This window comes from Trachemys scripta, chromosome 20, assembly GCF_013100865.1.
Source record: "Trachemys scripta elegans isolate TJP31775 chromosome 20, CAS_Tse_1.0, whole genome shotgun sequence".
NCBI lineage: Eukaryota > Metazoa > Chordata > Testudines > Emydidae > Trachemys > Trachemys scripta.
In genome coordinates this window covers 466,772-489,092 of record NC_048317.1, presented here as the reverse complement: position 1 = coordinate 489,092, position 22,321 = coordinate 466,772, and the positions used below count along the sequence as shown (strand labels likewise).

The window sequence follows — 22,321 nt, the reverse complement described above, 5'->3', positions numbered from 1 at the left end:
TATCAGAGGCCTTTAAATGGGCCAAAGCTGCATTAGCCTTCACTCAGAGCAGCTTATCTCATTAGTGTACAGAATTCCGTGATCCCCCTCATTTAAATATTCAGTTTTGTACCTTTTTAGGATTAATTCTCCTGTCATGTGCTTCTCAGATTTGTGGAGAAAGGCAAAAGCACTGAAAAGTAGAAAAAAGGAAATATCCATTTTCTATATTAAAAATAACTTCAGAAGATAAGAAATAAACTTCATAAAATTTGTAAGTTTAAACTGATTACCTTTTGCTGACCTGAATCCCCGTGGTTCACAGCGAGGCTGCATGCATGTCTCCAGAATCAGGATCAAATCTCTCTGTAGAATGGCTCAGTGAATATTTATTAGTAAGACTGGAGGAGGCAGCTTCTATATTAATCTCCTTCTGACAGGGAGAGAAGGCCAGCAAGCAACCTGTGGAGTAATCAGTAGATTTACCTTTCTTAATTCATTTAGGGAGGTTTATGTCAACTTTTTCCCAGCAGTAATTAATAAGAAGCTTGTCTGCTGCGCTCAGTGGCAGCCGTGTTCTCTGACCCTTTGTAAGTTTGGAACCAATATTTGTTGAGAGAAATGGCAGTTCTTCCAAGAAGGGATCTAGTTATTTTGCATTGAAGATGCAGCCTACAGTCACATAAAATCACACTGAACTAAAGAGAGACACAAAGCCTTTAAATCTTGTACATGTTGCAATGAGCTGCATGAATGGCAATTTTCACTATGAAAATGTTCAGCTTAAAGGACTTTTTAGAAATATTTGCAAGGGCAAAATATCACTATTGTTTGGCTCCAAATAAAGCGCTGCATGGAAAAGTTGGTGAAACTCTTACAAGGCAAATTTGTGAATTTCTATTAATTTGTCCCATATGGCAAGGACATTTTAAGAGACAAATATTTTGAAATTATAGTTTATTTCTGCAAAATTATTTCCCATTTTGGAAAAAAATCAGAAGGAGAACTAGAAAAAAAATCAGAAGGAGAACTAGAAAAGACTCATGTAGATTTCAGGTGGAAGGTTTTAAAAACGAGAGATGACACTTTGCACTTATCCTAGGTTCTCAAAGCAAGTTGCAAATATTAATGAATTAAGATGCGAAGTAGGTAAACACTATCCTTTTTCCATAGATTTTAAAGTCAGAAGGGACCATTATGATCATCTAGTCTGACTTCCTGCATAGCACAGGCTATAGAACCTCACCCAATAATTTCCCCATCAAGCCCATAACTTCTGTTTGAGACAGAGTATACCCTTTAGGGAAAAAAATGGTAAAAGATGAAGCTAAGTCAGGGAAGTTATGGGATTTGCCCATGATCACACAGTAAATCTGTGGCACCGCCAGGAATAGAGCTGAGATCTCTTGACTCTCAGTTCTGAACTTTAACCCCAAAGCCATCTTCTCTCTCCTCACAGCCCTTAAGTATGTAAGGGTTCACTTGAGCTGCAAAAACGTTATGCTCAGAAGTAGAGAAGCAGAGCAGAGCCGTCACTTCATTGATGTACTGTTCTGTCTGAGCCTTGGCACACGTGAGGACCATGTAAGTCCAAAGCGGTACAGAGAGGGAAGGCAAACCACAATTCAGATTCACTACTTCCTGGGCCAATTTCAGCCAACACCAGGGTGTCCTACAGAAAGTGTGGGGGCTTATTCAAATCATCACTCACTGTCAGGATCCCAACTAGGGTCAGAGCAGGTGCAAACCTGAGGCTGGAAATAGCAGAGGAGTTCGTAGTCAGGTTCTAGGCCACAGTCAGAGTCCAGTTTCAGGCTCCAAGTCTGTAGGCAAAGTGCAAATCAAGCCGAGGTCAAAGCCAAGCATTCAGGAGCAGGAATGATCATGGCAGCTACAGGCAAACCATGCTGTTGCCGGGACTTCCTGGAATGCTTCTTGGGTTTATATAGGGCGGGGAGCCAATCAGGCACCATGGGGCGGCTGCCTGTCAGACCCTTTAGGCAGAACTTCCCATCACACACATGGTCTGTGTCCACAAGCTGGTTGCAGCTGTCACTGGCAACCTGTAGATGCCAGCTGCCTGGCAGGTCTACAGTCCTAGGTTCTAAACGTGTGGGGTCTTCCACACACAAATGGAGATGTAGCCACTCTGAAGAGGCCCAAGGTGCATCCTGTGTGAGCTGGTGTGGAAAGGAGGTAAGCATAAGAGTCAAAACTTCCTTTAAACACAGCCAAGCAGCTCACCCTGAACATCCTCTTGTCAACGATGCCAGATTAGCAGGTTAATCCTTCCCTGTGAATGCATCTCTGAGACCCTCAGTGTTATTTTAATGCAGCTTTTGTGATGTGAATAAATATGTTACAGAACAATAGACTTGAAGGATCTATTCTCCAAAGTTTTATGAACATTTATGCTAAGAGACATCAAAGACATTTCCGTAATTTTCACTATGACAGAGCCAGAATGCACTGTCTTTTTTTTCTATTCCCCAGCCTCAAAATAAGACTCTTCTATAATTCCCAGTAGCAATTTAGATACAGCGGGCCAAAGGAAAGGGAAATTTGAATGTTTTTTGAACGTTTTACTTACATTTCCATAAGTGATGCTCTAAACTTTACTATAGTCATTTAGATATCATAAGTGAAGTGCTCAAGCATCTGCCGCTTCATGAATAACACAGATACCTTCCTATTTGCCATTTCTGTCTGTAGATACATTTCCAGTGAATAGATACAAAGGGCATATTCAGAGGCAAGTCTAAGCATGTGTAACTCACATCTTCTCCTGGCCCCCTCAACGTGCTCATAACACCAGCTCTCTGGACTCCCTCAGCCTCGTGGCTTTCTATCAATCTATAACATGCTGCACACCTCTCCCCACTTACACATCACTTCTGATTATAGTCCCCCCAGCTTGACTGAGTCTAAATTGGTATAACTCACAAGCCAAGGGGCCAGAAAAAGGAGCGTACCAAGAACAGCAACGAACATGGGGGATTGGGGGTATAAGTATGTGTAAGATAAAATAAGCTAAACCTGACTTTAACTTAGATCCCCTCACCATTTAAGTTATACCAACCGATTAGATACCCCTCTTGTACATACTGGTAAGTAGGTCTAAGGAGGGCTAACTGAACACAAGGTGGTTTAAACTTACCTCATTACTTTATTCTACTTCAATGGGACAGAAATGCTTTCAAATTCATCCCTAAAATCTTCAGTTTGAGGCCTTGCCCAGCCTTGACAAATGCAGTGACCTCCCTGAGATTTGGTGAAGCTTGCCTCTCCCATTGGAATATGGTTGGTGTCCTTCTTAGCAGAGAAGCTTGGACATGGATGGCAGTGGTCATCTCAGACATCCTGCAATAGAAAATGAAGAGCAGTAAAAATACATTAAATAATGCTTTATATTTCTTCTCAAGAAAAGTTTCTAGGTCTCCTGGTTTGATCATTTTAACTGCAACCGTCCAAGCTCTAATTATACTTCCCAACTGAAGGCAGAGACTGTTCCAAGGGAAATGAGGTTTATGCTGTTGTTCAGCAGAAAGATGAGACTGTTGGCCTGCTGAGCTGGCATGACTTTTAGTTGAAGATATTAATAACAAGTCAGTTGATAGGATGTGCTGAATTCTAAATACTCACTTCTCCTGTATGAATGTGCAATATTCCAGCTTAGTAAATCACAGACCAGTATTGCACTGAATCTTTCTGTGGAATCCTCTGAGACAACAGAGGCATCTGCTCTCACTGATGGTGAAAATAATGCTGTGCTGCTTTATCTGGGTTTCAATTAGTCTATTACCTGTTTAGAATTAAAATATTTTTCTTTTCAATAGTGTTTGCCACCTAAAACCCTCAATAAATCAAAGCGGAGCACTATCCAATGCATTCTCTCTAATTTGTACACGTAAATGAGGCGGGGTAGATTGTTCTTGTAATTTCACAGTACTCTGCTCTCCACATTGCACAGATGCCAGTGTTTCCCAGTCCAGACGCTAGCGCGAACAAGATATTTCTAATCACAAAGGATTTTTCTTTCTTGTCCTTTTAGGGCTACATAACTCTCTTTTGTACAAAACCCATTTAGCAGGAGCACAAACTAGGAAAACAATGCAAAAGCATTGTGCGGCAATTTCTGTTTTGCATACTCTCTGATCCAAGCCACCCAGGATGACTATAGGTGAAATTAGTAAAGTTCCACAAATTTTCTGTTTTGCTTCTTAATTTTAGTAATAAAATTGCCTCCAGAAACAACATATTATTCTTTGTGTTACAGTTGTACCTTGGAGCCCCACTCAGGGATCTGGGCCCCATTATGTTATGTACTTTAACAACATAAGATGGGGGGGATAAAAAACAACAGGGAAAAAAACAAACGATGAGCCTTGCAGGGCAAAGGAAGTTAATGCTGGAATTTCAGATTTAATCCATCTCTGAGCAGGAAGAGCAATTGACTTGGTCTTAACCTTAGCTGTGGAAGCTCTACTTTGCATACATGCTGTTTCAACATTTCTGGGTAACAATCCATCCCCTAACAATCAATATTCAAACCTGATACACATGCAAGCTCTCTGGCATGCCAGACCTAATGTCCATCCTTTACAAGAGCATGGAGCCTATTTTAAAATTGAGGATCAAATTGTTCACTGACCTCCAGGAGACTCCAGTTCTCTCCTCACTGATTTCCCTAACTACTAAGAAATAATTCTCCCCCACATTGGGCTACACACATCTCTACATTTTAAAGTAGGGATTTTTTTTTATTTTAAGTGGTTCAGACAAACTAATGTTCCTTTCTTCCTGACTTAACCAGCAGTTGCTGGTAAAATTATATAAAAATCCACACATTTGGTTTTAATTATTTTTATTGCATAACTATAGTTCCTAGAATCCCCAATCACAGATCATGGCTGCACTGTGTTAGGTGCTGTACAAACATAAAAATTAGAATAATGACAAGACACAAGAGGTGGAAGAAAGTCACCTGAGGAGATCTGTAACATTTTATATTACTTTCCACAACAGTCTTTTTCACAAATTTTTGCAAAACTACAGGATTCTGGTACCACAACCAGTTTTCCTGATGTGAAACCCAAAGGTTTACAATGTATTGCATGTGCAAAATCTATTGGCTAGAGGGATCTCTTCTCTATAAATAATAATATACGTACAGGTTCTGGACCTCTTTTTCACCAATGCCATGAACTCATACAGTTGCTAGTCTGTCTTTGCTGTTAAAGAGAGTCACAGTTAATGAAAACTAGCAATTCATCCCTAACAAGCTACTTAAATTCTTAGAAACACATACTGTGTCATTATTCTCATATTAAATGTATGCAGGAAAAATATTCTTTCCCAGTTATGGGTCTCAATTTATTCTGCTCTAACCACTAAAACCAGAAATGGCATGGCTGGGGCAGGGTTTGAGTGGAAGGAACTACAATATTGATCTTGAAAGTGCCCATCTTAAAATAGCTCTGGATAAATGTGTTAAAGGTGAACTACAATAACTTTAATTTTAAAACCCGAAGAATGTTAATGACTCCAAATTAGTGAAATAATGGCCTAATGGCATGAGTACAAGCTACAGTCACAAAATCTGCAATCTTGTTTTTGCCCATGCCAAATAAAACTGTAAGAGCAGGTGTGAGAACTTCCACTTCTGAATAATTTAGCTGATTCACAGTTCAGTAGTTGGAGATGCAGGTACTCAGGTCTGACCTGCAATTCACTGTAAGGGTGCAAACCTGAGGGAACAAACTTTGCAGAAGCAACTGGCATCTTTGGGAAATTCTGCTCCAATATGTGGATTCTAGGCCTCACTTCAGTCAAAAAAGTAAGTTTCAAGCAAGTGAGATTTTCTGATTCAAGTTATTTTTTCTATTTGGGCTATGACTTTCTACAGGAACTTTCAAGGATTTCTGCTTGTAAGAAGCAAAGACTTTTTCATGCACAAGTTCAAAAGACAACAGTGTCCTATACCCACAATCCGTGGGCAGAGGAATCAAAACCAGACTCTCCTGCTGCCACATTGGTACAGTCCTACTTAATCCAAATGGTCCCTTTATTGGGACATCTCCTAAGCAACTCGTCTAGCGTGCTACAAACGGTAATGACTGCATCTTAACTGGGAGTTAATTAGCAACATTTCTGCCTAATGGGTACACATTCGACCAGATGTTTAATCAGGTGTAAAACAGGTGTAAAGTTCTCAGTTCTGGTCTTTTAAAACAAGAGCTGCCAAATTACAATTTTTAAAAACAGAAACAAAGCTGAAATGGGATGAAAACCATTTCTGTCTTGTAAAGTATTTATTTTCACTTTCAGCCTGTTCAAGCTATCTTTTAATGGCCTACCATCTCAATTAAGCGGCTGTCCCAATGAAGAGAGGCTACTAACTAGGTGCCCTAATTAAAAAAGGGGACTCAGCTTAACTAAGTTCCAGATTCAATGTGAGGATAAAGTAATATAGGGCAATACAGAGGCCACTTTATGGGTAACATGCCAAATGCCCATCAGGCAGAGAAGGGGCCCAGAAAGGCAGCCAGACAGCACTATGCTGTAGTTTATTTCCCAGGACAGAAGTCAGGCTGCATTTTTCCCATTCACTTGCTACTTCCCTCAGTGGTACTGAAGAGACCGGTGACAGCTCCCTGCATTACATGACAGATTTAAACAGATGCTTTTACAGCAAAACACAAACTGTGTGATCAGAACCTAAAATTCTGAAAAAAAATGACAACCTAGGGTCTAGAAGAGATGAGACGTGAGCAGAGAGAAAGCTGCTCTCATGTCTGGCAGATACCTGAGTAGCTGGGTTCTTTGTAAATCTTCAGTTGAAAAGGTTTCTTAAAGCCTTTAAAGTTCATGGCATCTCACAATGGAAGCCATCCCAGCTTAAGAAATACACTGGAACTGACTTAACTTTATATCCCCAACCTCCGCAAAGCTCATCACCTCTAGGTTTTGCAGTATGTCATGTCTTATCTGGGTCTGTCTTTTGGACTCCTTATGCTTTTAGAGACAGGTATTGGCTCCTCTTAGTATTTTGTACAGCACCATACACACTGTTAGCACTAAATAAATAGTAACGCCTCCAATCTCTACCTCTCTTGGTTGCATTCAAATACCACACCTTTTTATGCAACCCTCCATTGTGTAGAGGAAAAAGTAATGTTGGGTGCTCTACTCTTTTATACTATGTGCCTGTGGCCCTTATTCAGCTATATTCCCGTTTACCGAAACTGGAGGTTTACTTTAGTAAAAACACCAACATCAAGAGTTCATCAAAGTTCAGTACTAATCTGCAAGTACAGACATGAGCACCCTCTCCCAGCCAGGATCTGGGCACATGGCCTGCCCAATCTATCAAAGATGCAAAACTTTCTCCATTTTCCTATTGTTTATGGAAAAAATAAGTAAGCTGTTCACATTGGTTTGTTTTTAAATTTCTTCCTATTGATGAGCCAGATTATGTCCTCTCTTAAAATTATTATAAAGCAACCAGTCATTACATGTCACTATTGATCTAGATACTTTGGGAAGTGCCGCCTTTAAAATTGCATCAAGGTGCTGGCCTCTCATATACTGCACCAACTCAATACCCACTAGGCCCTAGGCATATGGAGCTTAGAAATGCAGTTGCCCTATGCATCCCTTCAGCAGTACTGAAATGGTTAAGGTTGCCATATAGTGGTACTATGTAAAGGAGAAATTTCCCTGTCCTTGCCTAAGTGAATGGCTGGGATTAAACTGACAGCCCACCTTAGTGATGGTGGAATAATTGGTTGTTCAGCTCTGTCCTTGTCAGAGCTCTGACAGTTCTGCAGATGTCCTGCTCAGCTCTCCAAAGGTTAGCCTCAGCTGGAGCTGGTGTTCATTAATCATTCCTCCCTGACAGGACTCAGAGCAGCCCACATCTGCCACTCTGTCCCCCTCAATCCCTGTCACACCCAGCTTGTGTGTAATCACTGCTCTTGTTCTGAAGAGGATGCTTGATAAGGGAATAGTCATTTAACTGAAAGACACAGGGTGCGGGCTGCCGCTTTGGTCATTCCTCAGAGCAAGGAGCTGATAATTATGAATTTACTCTTGTTGGCCAAGACTCCCTGGCCCAAATGCAATAAACTGCACACTGGGTATACAAGGTACGTATACTACAGTAACACTGTCCTCTGCAGGTTTTGTAATGCTCTCATGCGCTGGCATTTTGTAGGCCAGGATACAATTGTATTGAAGACATCAGACAGTGGTAAGATAATAGCAGTACCAAGACAAGACTACTGCTAGCTGAGATGTACAAACTGCTCCAGGTATGGTGAGAACAGAAACAAATCTTCATGTGACTGTTGCACTGGGCAGTTGGAAGTGTGAGGGAGTTCAGTGCACCTACTGTACCTTGTTATCATCTGCTCCCAGACAGCCCCCAGACCGTTAATGCTGACTCATGGTGGAAAGGTACTTCCCAGGATATTTCTGACTAGAAAGCATCTGAGAAATCCTGCCCCAAATTTTCTCCTGTCCAACAGCATAGCACCACATAGACCAGATAGTTCCTGTAAGGTTCAGCTACATAACTCATTCCTTCGGGGTTCTTCTGAATGCGACTATCAGATCTTTAGAGGCTCTCCCAACACTAACGGGTGGCCTGAAAACTCATAGGGAGGGGGAGGATCTGGCATCCCCCAAAATTAAGATTAAAAAAAGGTGAACCTGCTGCTGTATCCCAGCCTCACTTGTCCAAACAGCTGCAAATTAACATAGAACCTGGTCCCATATTCCTCACGCCAACAGAGCTCCCAGTGAGAGTATTTATGCAGCCTGGGTCTATTTTATAACTGCACAGCAATGCATTGAAACGACACAATGTAAGCAATGTACTCAGTTCTCTGAAGTTTGTAAGCAACATACAAAATGGTCTTAAAAGGGAAAATATGGAGTTTCACCAATAGCTACTCTCTCTACAAAAAATACTTGTGATTTGGGAGGACAAACCTGGATGGGAAACATGACAGAAAAGAATGGGAAATTAACTCTTTTGCGCAAACCAGTCAATAATGTCAATCACATACCAACCCTAATCAAGGGGTAATATTGACTTTAGCAATTTAACTCTTTGTTCACTTATGCTTTGATTAAACTATTATGTCATAGCTGAACTAAAAATCAAACAGAACACCTATATATCCTGATTCAATTCAAATCAACACCAGCCCACAGAACACCAGCATATTATAGTCAGACACCCTTTAAGAAATTCAATTACTACCCATTCCACAATATTACAACAAGATTGTCTACTGGGTTTGAGAGCCGCTGGCTTCACTGAGGGTGATGCTGTTAATATGTGAGCAATGCAAGAGTCATCATTTCAAATAATTGATTAACTGTCTAGTCAAGAAAGTTTAAAAAGGAACAAACAAGGACAAAAAGTAATTAGCATTCCACTTTTAATTTGCAAATCTTGTCTTCCCAGCTAAAGATCCAAATGCCTGGGACTCTGCCCCACACACATATACATTCCAACAAGTTTGATAGTAGAAACAATGTGCTGCAGAAAACATGGAAGTAACAAGGGCTGTTAAGAAAAATACAGTGAGGATGTTCCATGTCTAGTACCAGCAATGCTAAGCCTCATCCTCTTTTGCTAGCCCAGTGCTGTGGTTTGCCAGCTGTGTGTTGTCATGCTATGGAGCCTTCCCAGATATTTAGAAAGGTTTTTGGATTCAAATTTTATGAGAAATATCCAATCAAAACAAATCATGCTGGAGGAACCCAGGTCACCAAACCCAGTCATGATGCCACAGGAAAAACCTGAGCACCAAAACCACAGGCCTCGCAGAGTGGACATGATGCCCTAATCTTCCCAGCTGTGAACAGATGCGTTAGATCAGATGTCTGGGGTCCTACCTCCAAACAGCACATCAGATTTAACAGCTTTTGTAGGGTGTGAGGGGAGCAGTCTCTTGTGGATCATTTCCAGTCATGGCAGCAGTGGTTTTGATAGGAATGAGGATCCATTGCAGGCTGAATTCTGTCCATAAGAAGCATCAGTCTTTCACCTGCACAGTGCCTGGGAACTCCGCAGAACATTCTTCTTTCCCTTCACACCCCAGGGACTCTGTTTTCATGTCACTAAAACCACTCGTCAAAACTCAGCTAAATGAGCTTCTCTAAAGTTCTCAGGAGCACGGACTCTCAGACATCAGCAATTTCTACAGAACACTGGATGGCTTTTCAAAGCAGAATAAAATTTGGGAATCAGGCTTTGGGTCAGTCTGGATCTGGAAGAGTAAAACTATATCAATGAGAATCTCTCAAAGCCACAATACTGTATAGAGCTCTATGGTCTTGGGACAGGGTGTCTGGCCCTTCCAGGGAATTGGGGCCCAGCCGTACCTGTAAGGGAGCAGCTGTCTTGCAGCTGAGACTGATCAGCTAGGGACCAGGTGATTATAAAAACCAGCTAGTAGCTTTGGGGAGAGAGCAGTCAGGAGCAAGGAGGTTCTGGCAGGAAGCCCCTGGGTCAAGGGGGAAGAGCTACAGGAAGTAGGTTGGCTCCTGTGGTAGGCCCTAGCACAGGGTAGGATTCTCCTGCAAGTGGCCTTTGGAGTGAGCTCCTGTAAGGAATAGAGATACCCTTGCAGAAGACCCCAGGTTAGGGGGAAGGGATGATTGATGTGCTGTACTAGTTTAATGTAGAAGAAATAACGCTGAGGTCTTGAGGAAAAGGTCCTGGGCCAGACTCTGGACATGGGTCTAATGGGACAGGCCAACGGCCAACAGCCTACAAGACGCGAGAGGTGGCATATCTGTCAGGCATACCTCAGTTCTCATCACTGTTCACCTAATCACTCTGTCCTCCATCTCCCACAGCCTCTTTATTTTGCACAATCCATATCTTTCCACAATGGCTGCATGGATTAACCCCTGCAGTACAACCCCTACTATAAAACTTATTACAGCAGGGACTTACAGCTCAGAAAAAAAGAATAGAAGTTCTAGAAAATGAAAGAAGGCTGGGCAAGGCCAAAGAAAGTGAATAGAAGAACAAGAGAGAGAGTGTGCATGAGGAGTATAATAGTGGCAAATAAGTGAAACAGTAAAGAAAACAAAGGAGAGAGATTTTTTTTTTATCATTAGTTACAGAAAAGAGACATGTTCTGTTTGTTTTATTTCGATTACCAAACAAACTAGACCCCTAGCCTGGTCAAGATAGAAAGGGCCAGGCGCATTAAAAGATTAAAAGCTTGTCCACCATTCTTGCCTTTTTTTTTCTTTTTTTTTTTTAGGACAGGAGGAGATTTGTGGGCAAGCATTTCCAAAATATTCGACTGTGCCTGTAAGATACTCGTGAGCGCCTGCTGGGGGACCCAGAAGTGGAGTTGTGCAGCCACCATGTAACTGCATGCTATAAATGAGTCTGCATGCCCCAGTGGTGTGCAAACGTGTCCCAAGGCTGAATGAACAAGCAGTTGCACATGCAGATTGTATAAGTAAAGCTTAGCACAAATTCTGAAAATGGGTTTGTCCAGTTTAAGCACTAATCAAATGTTTGCAGCTGAGTTAACCCACTGAAAATAAGGGTTCAGGGATTCAGATGGAATTGCTGATGTATATGTTACTCTGTCAGCCAGAATGGTGTCTCTACAATATTAGATCTCATCCTTTTGCAATGTTAAATAGGGAAGAAGAGCAGCCCTTGGAAGACAGTATAGCAAGACATTGGTTTGAGCAACAACAATTACAGCCCAGTCAAATATAGCACAAGCTGCAACTTTCAGAAGTAAAATGTGAGCATCAATTCTGCAAACGTTCTGAATACTAATGACTTCCTATCAGGAAGGGACTTCTTAGCTGCACTTAGTCTAAAACGTAATACAGCAGCTGTATGTTTAAATTACACATATGAATGCTAAGGAGCAATGGTGATAAAACACTATGTTAATCACTTTCTGAGATTGCAAGGACAGATAAAACGAGACAGAGCAATTGTCATCAGAAGAATTACTCTGACACAAAGGTACAGCATTGAGGCATCAGGATCAGTTTAGAACCAACCATTATAGGGCAGTCAATTCAGCCATGCGGCTCCAACCAATAGAAATAAAATACAGAAGTGTTCCCTGCTCATCTAAGCCCCATTTTCACTGATTCCAGAGGATGACAAAAAAGTAAATTGTGAGGCTGGCTGGGAAGCTTTAGTACGGAGTCTTTTATATAAAAAATATAAAGGTGATGAATTAGGCAAATTGGTTAATGTCAAGTCCCATCCGTCAGAATGATTCAGGGCCCAGAATGAGTAATAGTAATAGGAGAATGGCTCTTATTCTGAGCAACCAAATTAGCCTGATCAGAACAGACAAAGGAGGAAGCAATATCCATGTTCACACACAGATTGCTTTTCCTGTGAAACATGGACATAACAGAAGTGGACTGAGCTGCACCACTTCGGCTATTGTGACTGGTGTCAGACAACGCTTTCTGTCAGAGAAAAAGGTACGTACCATTCAGAAAGGCTGACACATCTGGGCATAATAAATATTATTATTGCATATATTGCATATTATTATATAATCCAGATTGAGATGTCAGTAGAGGAGATTTTGGAACAAATTGATAAATTAAACAGTAGCAAATCACCAAGACCAGATGGTATTCTCTCAAGAGTTCTGAATATGAAATTGCAGAACTACTAACTGTGATATGTAACCTATCACTTCAATCATCCTCTGTGCACAGTGACTGGAGGATAGTTAATATAATGCCAATTTTAAAAAAAAGGCTCCAGAGGTGATTTTGGCAATTACAGGGCGATAAGCTTAACTTCAATACCGGGCAAACTGATTGAAACTATAGTAAAGAACAGAATCATGAGAGACACAAATGAACACAGTAAATTCGGGAAGATTTAACACAGCTTTTGTGAAGGGGAATCATGCCTCACCAACCTATTGAATTCTTTGGGGGGAGTGTCAACAAAGATGGGGACAAGAGTGACCCAGTGCATATAGTGTGTTTGGACTTTCAGAAAGCCTTTGACAAGGTTCTTCACCAAAGCTTCTTAAGCAAACTAAGCAGTCATGGTATAAGCGGAAAGGTCCTCTCATGGATCAGTAACTGGATAAAAGGATAGGAAAAAAAAAGATAGGAATAAATGGTCAGCTTTCAGAATGGAGAGAGGTAAATAGCGGTGTCCCCCAGGGATATTAAATTACTCAAGATAGTTAAATCCAAAACTGACAGCAAAGAGTTACAAAGGGATCTCACTAAACTGGGTGACAAAATGGTAGATGAAATTCAATGTTGATGAATACAAAGTAAAATACATTGGAAAAAATAATCCCAAATCTACATAATAATAATAATATAATAATAATGGAGATATACCTATCTCCTAGAACTGGAAGGGACCTTGAAAGGTAATTGAGTCCAGCCCCCTGCCTTCACTAGCAGGACCAAGTACTGATTTTGCCCCAGATCTCTAAGTGGCCCCCTCAGGGATTGAACTCACAATCCTGGGTTTAGCAGGCCAATGCTCAAACCACTGAGTTATCCCACCCCCCAAAATGATGGGGTCTAAATTAGCTGTTACCACTCAAAAAAGATCTTGGGGTCATCATGGATAGTTCTCTAAAAACATCTGCTCAATGTGCAGAAGCAGTCAAAAAAGCGAACAGAATGTTAGGAAACATTAGGAAAAGGATAAATAATAAAACAGAAAATATCATAATGCCACTATATAAATCCACAGTACACCCATATCTTGAACACTACATGCAGTTCTGATCACTGCCTCTCAAAAATATATATACGAATTGGAAAAGGTGAGGAGGACAACAATGAAAGTTATTAGGGGTATGGAACACCTTCCATATGAGGAGAGATTAAAAAGATTGGGACTGTTCAGGTTAGAAAAGAGATGACTTAAAGGGGATATGATAGTGGTCTATTATATCACAAATGGTGTGAAGAAAGTAAATACAGAAGTGCGATTTACCCTTACACCCAATACAAGAAGCAGAGGTCACCTTATTAAATTAATAGGGAACAGGTTTAAATAGTCCTTCACACAACTCACAGTCAACCAGTAGAACTTATTGCCATGGAGTGTTGTGAAGGCCAAAGTATAACTGGATTCAAAGAAGAATTATATTAGTTCATGGAGAACACATCCATTGATGGCTATTAGGCAAAATGAGCCGGGATGCAACCCCATGCTCTGGGTGTCCCTAAAACTCCAACAGCCAGAAGCTGGCACTGGACAACAAAATTACCCAGTTCTGTTCATTCCCTCTGAAGCAACTAGCACTGGCCACTGTCAGACACAGCATACTGGGCTAGATGGACCATTGGTCTGACTCACTGTGGTCGTTCTTATGTTCTTAAGAAACAACAACAATAAACAACATGGGATAGCACCCCAAAGCCCCACTGAGGCTGGAGACCCTATTGTCCTTATTTCCCTTTTTATAGATGGGCACTATATTTGCCCTTTTCCAGTCCTGAGGAATCTCTCCTGTCTTCCATGACTTTTCAAAACGCATTACTAATGGCTCCGAAATCTCCTCAGTCAGCGCCATGAGTATTCTAGGATGCATTTCATCAGGCCCTGGTGACTTGAAGACATCTAATTTGTCCAAGTAATTTTTAACTTGTTCTTTCCCTATTTTAGCCTCTTCTGATCCTACCTCATTTTCACTGGCATTCACTACCAACCTTCTTGGTGAAAACCGAAACAAACAAGTCATTAAGCACCTCTACCATTTCCACATTTTCTGTTATTATTCTACCTCCCCTCCCCCCTTGAGTAATGGGCCTACCCTATCCTTGGTCTTCCTCTTGCTTCTAATGTATTTGTAGAATGTTACCCTTTATATCTCTAGCTAGTTTGATCTCATTTTGTGCCTTGGCCTTTCTAATTTTGTCCCTACATACTTGTGTTATTTTTTTATATTCATCCTTTGTAATTTGACCTAGTTTCCACTTTTTGTAGGACTCTTTTTTGATTTTTAGATCATTGAAGATCTCTTGGTTAAGCCAGGATGGTCTCTCGCCATACTTCCTATCTTTCCTACGCAGTGGGATAGTTTGCTCTTGTGCCCTTAATAACGTCTCTTTGAAAAACTGCCAGCTGTCTTCTATTGTTTTTCCCCTTAAACTTGCTTCCCATGGGATCTTACCTACCAACTCCCGGAGTTTGCTAAAGTCTGCCTTCTTGAAATCCATTGTCTTTATTTTGCTGTTCTCCCTCCTACCATTCCTTAAAATCATGAACTCTATCATTTCATGATCACTTTCACCCAAGCTGCCTTCCACTTTCAAATTCTCAACCGGTTCTCCCTATTTGTCAAAATCAAACCTAGAACAGCCTCTCCCCTGGTAGCTGTCTCCACCTTCTGAAATAAAAAAAATGTCTTCAATACATTCCAAAAATGTATTGGATAATCTGTGCCCTGCTGTATTATTTTCCTAACAGATGTCTGGGTAGTTGAAGTCCCCCATCATCACCAAGTCCTGTGCTTTGGATGATTTTGTTAGCTTTTTAAAAAAAAGCCTCACCTACCTCTTCTTCCTGGTTAGGCGGGCTGTAGTAGACCCATACCATGACATCATCCTTATTTTTTACCCCTTTTATCCTTACCCAGAGACTTTCAATAAATTTGTCTCCTATTTCCATCTCAATCTCAGTCCAAGTGTATACATTTTACATATATACAATATATAAGGCAACACCGCCTCCCTTTTTTCTCTGCTGGTCCTTCCTGAGCAAGTTGTACCCTTCTATGCCAACATGTTAATAGAAGGGTATAGGGTACATGGCAACATGTTACTTCAGGTAGGGCCAATAGCTACTAGTTTCTGTATGTTGGTGTGACATGGCTTGCCAAGCCATATGCCATGCCTCTGCACTGTAAATAATGTTTGACGAAAGATGCATTTCAATGTAAAATGATAGGACCAGGCTCACAATGATAAATAAAGCTTCTACCCTCACACTATATAACCCTTATATCTCTCCAAGCTGGTATGTGTAGTGCAGGTTCTCAGTCCATTTAGTTAAAATAGGTGACAAGAATAAAACTTAAAAATCAGCTTTTTTTTTTTGGTTTAAGGATAGTTTCTCTGGTAACAATGTCCAAGGCAACTCTGCCCCTTTTTTCTGCTTTCACTGGGCCACATGGATAGGAATCATGAAGCATTCATCTACTGTAGACATTTACTTGCTTGGGTGACTAACCAATGTAAAAGAACTGTATCTGTTTCAGAACATTCCCCAGAATACTCCAAAGCAGTTTCAGATTCAATTCACAAATATCAGCTCCAGCCCTGCATCCTCTTTATACACACCCAAGTGACTCAAAATAGCTGGAGAAGTTAGAACCAGAGTAGTGAGCAATAGACATGTTTAGAATTGAAATGGCACCTACAACCAGTTGGTTTAACAGAACTAAGCATTACACTGAGTATCATTAGATGTTCAGGCTGGATTGAGGTAATGATGCTTTGTACTTTCAGTGTACTGTTATTTCTAGCAACATATTCATAAGCATCCCAGAGAAAGGACGACACAACCTTTATTTTGATCAGGTTTAGCTCTTCTTAAAGTGACTACATACTTAGATGAGGAGCTTGGGAACTGGTTGCAGGCACTTGTTGCCAGTAACTGCAATACCACCAGCTGTAACAAACAGAAAAAAAAACTTCACTGAGGCAGTGCATAAGCCATAACCTACTGAAAAGAAAAGGATACTGCAAAAGACCACAAGATACCTGTTCTGCAAATAAGTTTTTAAAGCAATCTTGGCTTTCAGAACTTCTGACATGATACACATTCCTAATAACCTTCTATGAGGTGAGAAGAAAAGGCAAACTGTCCGATCTTTTCTGTTAAAAAAAAAAAAAAGTCTGGCACCATCAAAGTTACAAATTTTTGGATGACTTTATTTAATCTCCTGTCTGTACAGAAATACCAGACACGACATGGTTTGGAAACCATGACAACATTAGCTGTCTAAAGCTCACACAAGCTCAATCAAGCCATAATCAAGGATTTTCTTATGTGATTGTCCATTATCTCCTTCTCAGCCAGAGAAGTGCATTATAGGGGTAAAATGATCAGAGCAGTATCACCAGCATTAATTACATGCTAGACTACATCTGTTTTCCTTAAGCGGCTGTCAAAAAGAATTTTGAATAGCTCTAGGATATTCTGCAATGTTCTGTGCTGATCCTATGCAGGCTCTAAACCAAAAATAAAAAGTGTTCACACAAATGAGTTTCACTCTATTACTGAAAATGCATCCATTAATACATGAAGTTCTTTATATTCGGCACAAAAAAGAGGTGTTCAGTTCTAAGATAAATACGTTACATGGAGAGAGTTATGTACATTTGATGACTAGAGGACATCTGAAGATAGAGCAGAAAATGACATGCATATTCTGCTGTGAAGAACAAGGCTTTGGACTACACAATTCCCATGCAGATTCAGTAAGCTAAAGGCCTGAACCAGATATGCAGCACAGACAACTGAGTAGAGGAAAACTTGGTTTCTCAAATTTTTTGTTTCACAAGGTGGTCTGGGAAGAAGAGTCCTCTCTACAAATATCTGCATCCAACTAAATTTTTTTTAATTGATGTTATATTTATTGGCAATAAAATATTATAATCTGATCAAAAGTCAGACACAATGAAGATATAGACCAAAATGTACACAAAATAAGGCAATGCCTCACTGTACTGAATCTCCATGAGCAATTTTTTAAGTTAATACTTAATTGTATTTTCAACAGTATGAAAAGGAAGAATCTCTTTTACGAAGAATGATCAGCAGGGATTTGCTATTATACTTTGTGTATCCCATAAAATGGCGGTAAAGGTTCAGCACAAGCAAAATTCTAAGGATTGTTTTAGTGGAGCTCACCAATAGCCAACCAAATGCTATGGCCTAGGAAAAGGATTAAAAATTATTGCTGGTTGAACATTTCCTGATGAAACTAAAGCGAACTTCTCAAACAATAACCAAGAAAGCTGTATAGATGCAAGTCTGATTCTACCCCAAGCATCTTAACTGTTTTACTCAGCCCTGCTCATTAAGGAAAGCTGTGCCCTAATGCCGGCCCTGGATTTTATATGCAGAAAAACTGTTCTTGTGGTACAGCTCGGCCGTGGAGTTTTTATAACATATTGGGGGGCCTCAGAAAGAAAAAAGTAGAGAACCCCTGTGCTAGGGAATATGTCTACACTGCAAAAGGTTAATTTGGGTTAAAATACCAGTGAAGCAACTTGGCTTTTAATTCCAGTTAGCAGCTCAAGTTAACGCCTACAGGAAAACCTGGGGTTGAACTTGAGCCGCTATCCCAAGTTAAAAGCTAAATTGCAGTGTCTTCCCTGCTATTTTAAGATGAGTTAGCTAACCCAATTCGTACCACCCCTTTAAAGTATCTCTACACTGCACTGACAGTGAGCCTCCAAGCTCAGGTAGACAGACTCATGCTAGCAGGACTCAATCTAGTGCAGTAAAAATAGCTGTGTGGACATTGTGGCTTTGGCAGAGACTCAAATTAGCCACCCAAACTCAAGCCCACCCTCTGCTAGTGTGAGTCTGTCTACAGGCTGGGAGACTCACTCCCAACTGCAGTATAGACATGCCCCAGAAGAGAAGAATTAAAAAGAGGTGGTAGATCTCAGCCAAGGAAATATAGACTACCAAAGAGCAAGTGCTCCATGACAAAATTATATGGATTAATTATGCCCATTTAGGAGACTACAGCACTGGAGTGCTCAGATAAAAATGACAAATTCCATGCCTAGACAGACAAGGAAACAATATGTTTGCATTGGCTGAGAAAGGTTCATAAATTTGAGGACTTGCAAACTAGGCAAAAGCAGGCCAGTCTCACAGCACACAAGACCAGGTGCCAAGAAAAGGGACCCAAAATGAAATATTAGCATTAACATGTTCTCTTGACATGAAAAAGTGAGTCTTTTACAAGATTTACTGTGTACAGCATCTGTGCATTACACCTTTATCCACAGATTCTGGGGCATGTAGGCGCCATTGGAGGGATGATGCTGGAGAGGGAAGGAGGGGTACTGCACGCAACTATGATGTCCTGAGCTAGGTAATTCAAAACTGCAATATTTAATCAGGGACTAGAACATTCCAGATGTTATAATGGAACCAAAGGACTAGTGCTCACCTAACACAATCTGTACTTGGAATACATGAGGAGCTAATACCAGTGGGAATCGAAAGCTAATATGATGCTACGTAACTTTATTTTGGCTTATGTATGAACCTAAAGCTCTAGATAGGTGCCTCTTGTTACTAATGTAAGAACTCCACAAAGACAAATCAAACAGATAAATAACAATATCCTGCTGTTTCTGCTTGTAAACTGTGATAGCTGCAGTAATGGTTGTTCACTTTTGCAGATAAGTGCACATACATGGTCTAGACCAGTGGTCTCCAAACTTTTTTGATCGTGCACCCCTATCAGTAAAAAAATTTTGAGCACGCACTCCCTGCTGCGCCGAAGGGAAAAAAAACAACTCTCCTGCTGCACACCCCGAAGGATCCTCTTGCGCACCCGACTTGGGAGACCACTGGTCTAGACAAGAGAGGAGGAATGGTCAAAGCACAAGCCTAGGACTTGAGAGACCTGGGTTCAGAGCCCTGTTTTGCCACAGACTTTTTATGGGACTTTGGACAAGTCACTTAGTCCCTCTGGTGCCTCAATTCCTCATCAGTAAAATGGGAATAGCAGCACTTCCCTGCCTGTCAGGGGTGCTGTGGATAAATATATTGAAGATTGTGAGGCACTCTGGCACTGTGTTATGGGGCCATGTAAGATAGACGTGCACATACAAGGAATAGAATTTGCAAAAATATTTTATAATAAAACAGAGTAAAGATCTGTTCAACATGCAGGACTTCTAGGAACACAATATCCAGTATGACTACACAACAATATTCAAATAGCTTGAGTGAGGGAAAGAAAAATGGAACAAACAATACCATGTCATATATCTAACCAATAACCGAGCAAACATTGTAATCCAATAAATATGAACAACAAATAAATTTGGTAAATTTGTGACTTGCTCATGGATATTTTATGAGTAAAAAAAGTACTTAAATTTGTCAAATATGTTTGCTCCACTATAATTATCACCGCGGGCAGGCAGGGACACCAATATCTTAGAAACAGGTGGATGATTTCTGAGCTTTTTCACAAATCCCTCTTTAAAGAACACAACATCAGGAGAAGGGCTTCTTGTAGAACAAGTGCAATCAGGCATTCTGTTACTCAGACCATATCCACTGCTTTGGGCCTCTCTTGTTTCTCTGGGGCTATGATACAAGATGTTGTTTTTGTTCAACTTGTACACTCAGGAACTCTGTCATTTCTGTTCCTTACAGTCTGTGCTATGCTCTCTCAAGGGAGCAAAGAATTTAAAACAAGTTTATGTTGTTTTTCATATTGTTGCATAGCACTAAGGGAAGTATCACGCTATTCAATGGACACTGTAGTTACTCTCTCACACACCCACGTTTTTCTGTAACATGGTGAAATATCTTTCAGGGTCTTTCAACATATTATAGGTGTCGCACAGACGGGGGCAGTGTGCTGGGCGCACATGTGTCTCTGGGGAACATAGCATGCCGGGGGAGATGAGGATACATGTCAGGCTGTTCTCCCACAGAGCACAGCAGGCGTTGCCACGGTAGGACAATTCACAGATTGGTATGGTAGGGAGAGAATGGGCCACCAGCAGCTTCCCCACCATGTCCCCAAAGGAGCTGGCCACCAGCAACCCAAATAGCTCCTAGAACAGGGCCTGGCATTGTGTGACTCCTTGTGCACACATTCTCTCTCTCTCCCCCTAGTGAAAGATTATATAGAGGTGCATTCCAGTAAAGTCTTTACTGCCCTTGGGAAGCAGCACATCCTAGTGGTTAAAGTACAGGGCTGGAAGCCACTTCTAATCCTAGTTCTGCCAATTGATGTGTGAAATCTGGGCAAATCACTTCTCCTTGCTTGCCTCAGCTACCTCATCTATTCAATGTGGTTAAAATAAATAGACTATGTGTCCCAGTTTTACTGGGACCGTTCTGTTTTTCATATGATGTCCCCATCTCCCAGGAACTTCTTCCAGGACACCTGAAATGTCCCATTTTTCCCATTTCATCAAACCATTTTTTAAAATTACAAAATGTTTGTTCAAGACATATTACTGAAAGAATATGCTCTGATTACAAGAGCAAATGGTCCAGTGGAATAAGTATTCAGTGTGATGAACACAGGTTGGATTGAAAACAAACGTTGAAATAGGTGCAGAAACTGTCAATGCTGTTCTTCTACTCAAAGTGTACAAACAACACTCATTCAGTGTTTCACGATAACCTCGTTCAAAAGATTAAGTTCCTGGAAAAAAATCCTACATTTCAAAGAATATGCATCGAAGTGATCCTAATAAGTGTCACAATAAAGGTGTACCAGTTTTTTATTTTGAATATATGGTCAACTTTGGTTAAAAACACTGTCCTACCTCACACGGGTGCATGATGATTAATTAGTGAACGTCTGTATAGTGCTTTGAAAATATAAAGTGTTACATAAATGCCGAGAGTTGTATTTCACTCTGATCTGTTTGTGAAAAGGCCCCAAAATACTTTCTCACTGTCTATTTCAAACTCTCTCTGAGGCAATTCATAGCATGTCTTGTCAATTCCTTAAAGGCCTTGTCAGGGCTTCAAAACTGACAGAAAACTCCCCAAGTTAGACCAAGCATTCCTAAACCTGATTAGAAAGAGGCAATTTCAGACATCTCTGCGAATGCAGTGACATACTGCAGGGCTATAGCTAGAATTTCTCTGACTAGTCAAGAAGCATCAGGGCATTTGCTTCAGAATTTATCCTGGGCACAAACTCTGTATAACTTGGGAGTAAAATAGAACATAGGATAAGCTTGTCTCTCTTGGAGTTGGTCCAAAAAAGAAAAAAGCATCACCTCACCCACCTTACGTCTCTAATATCCTGGGACCAACACAGCTACAACAATTCATACACGGTCTCAGTGAAGACATTTGTCACTGTGAGCTGCTTCTTACTAGTTGGTTGATTAACTAAGCAACAGAGAGTCCTGTGGCACCTTTAAGACTAACAGATGTATTGGAGCATAAGCTTTCGTGGGTGAATACCCACTTCATCAGACGCATGCATGCGCATGCGTGGGTATTCACCCACGAAAGCTTATGCTCCAATACATCTGTTAGTCTTAAAGGTGCCATAGGACTCTCTGTTGCTTAGTTAATCAACCAACTAGTAAGAAG

General features: G+C 40.8%; 1 long non-coding RNA gene across 1 annotated transcript in view; it reads right to left on the bottom strand.

The window, feature by feature from the left end:
- Positions 1–111: 111 nt before the first annotated feature.
- Positions 112–22,321, bottom strand: part of LOC117868131 — a 91,169-nt gene continuing 68,959 nt past the window's right edge. Inside the window, exons 2-4 of the long non-coding RNA XR_004643572.1 lie at positions 3,137–3,339; positions 273–441; positions 112–172 (exon numbers count right to left, since the gene is read on the bottom strand). This is a non-coding gene — a long non-coding RNA (uncharacterized LOC117868131). The remainder of the gene's footprint in view (positions 173–272; positions 442–3,136; positions 3,340–22,321) is intronic.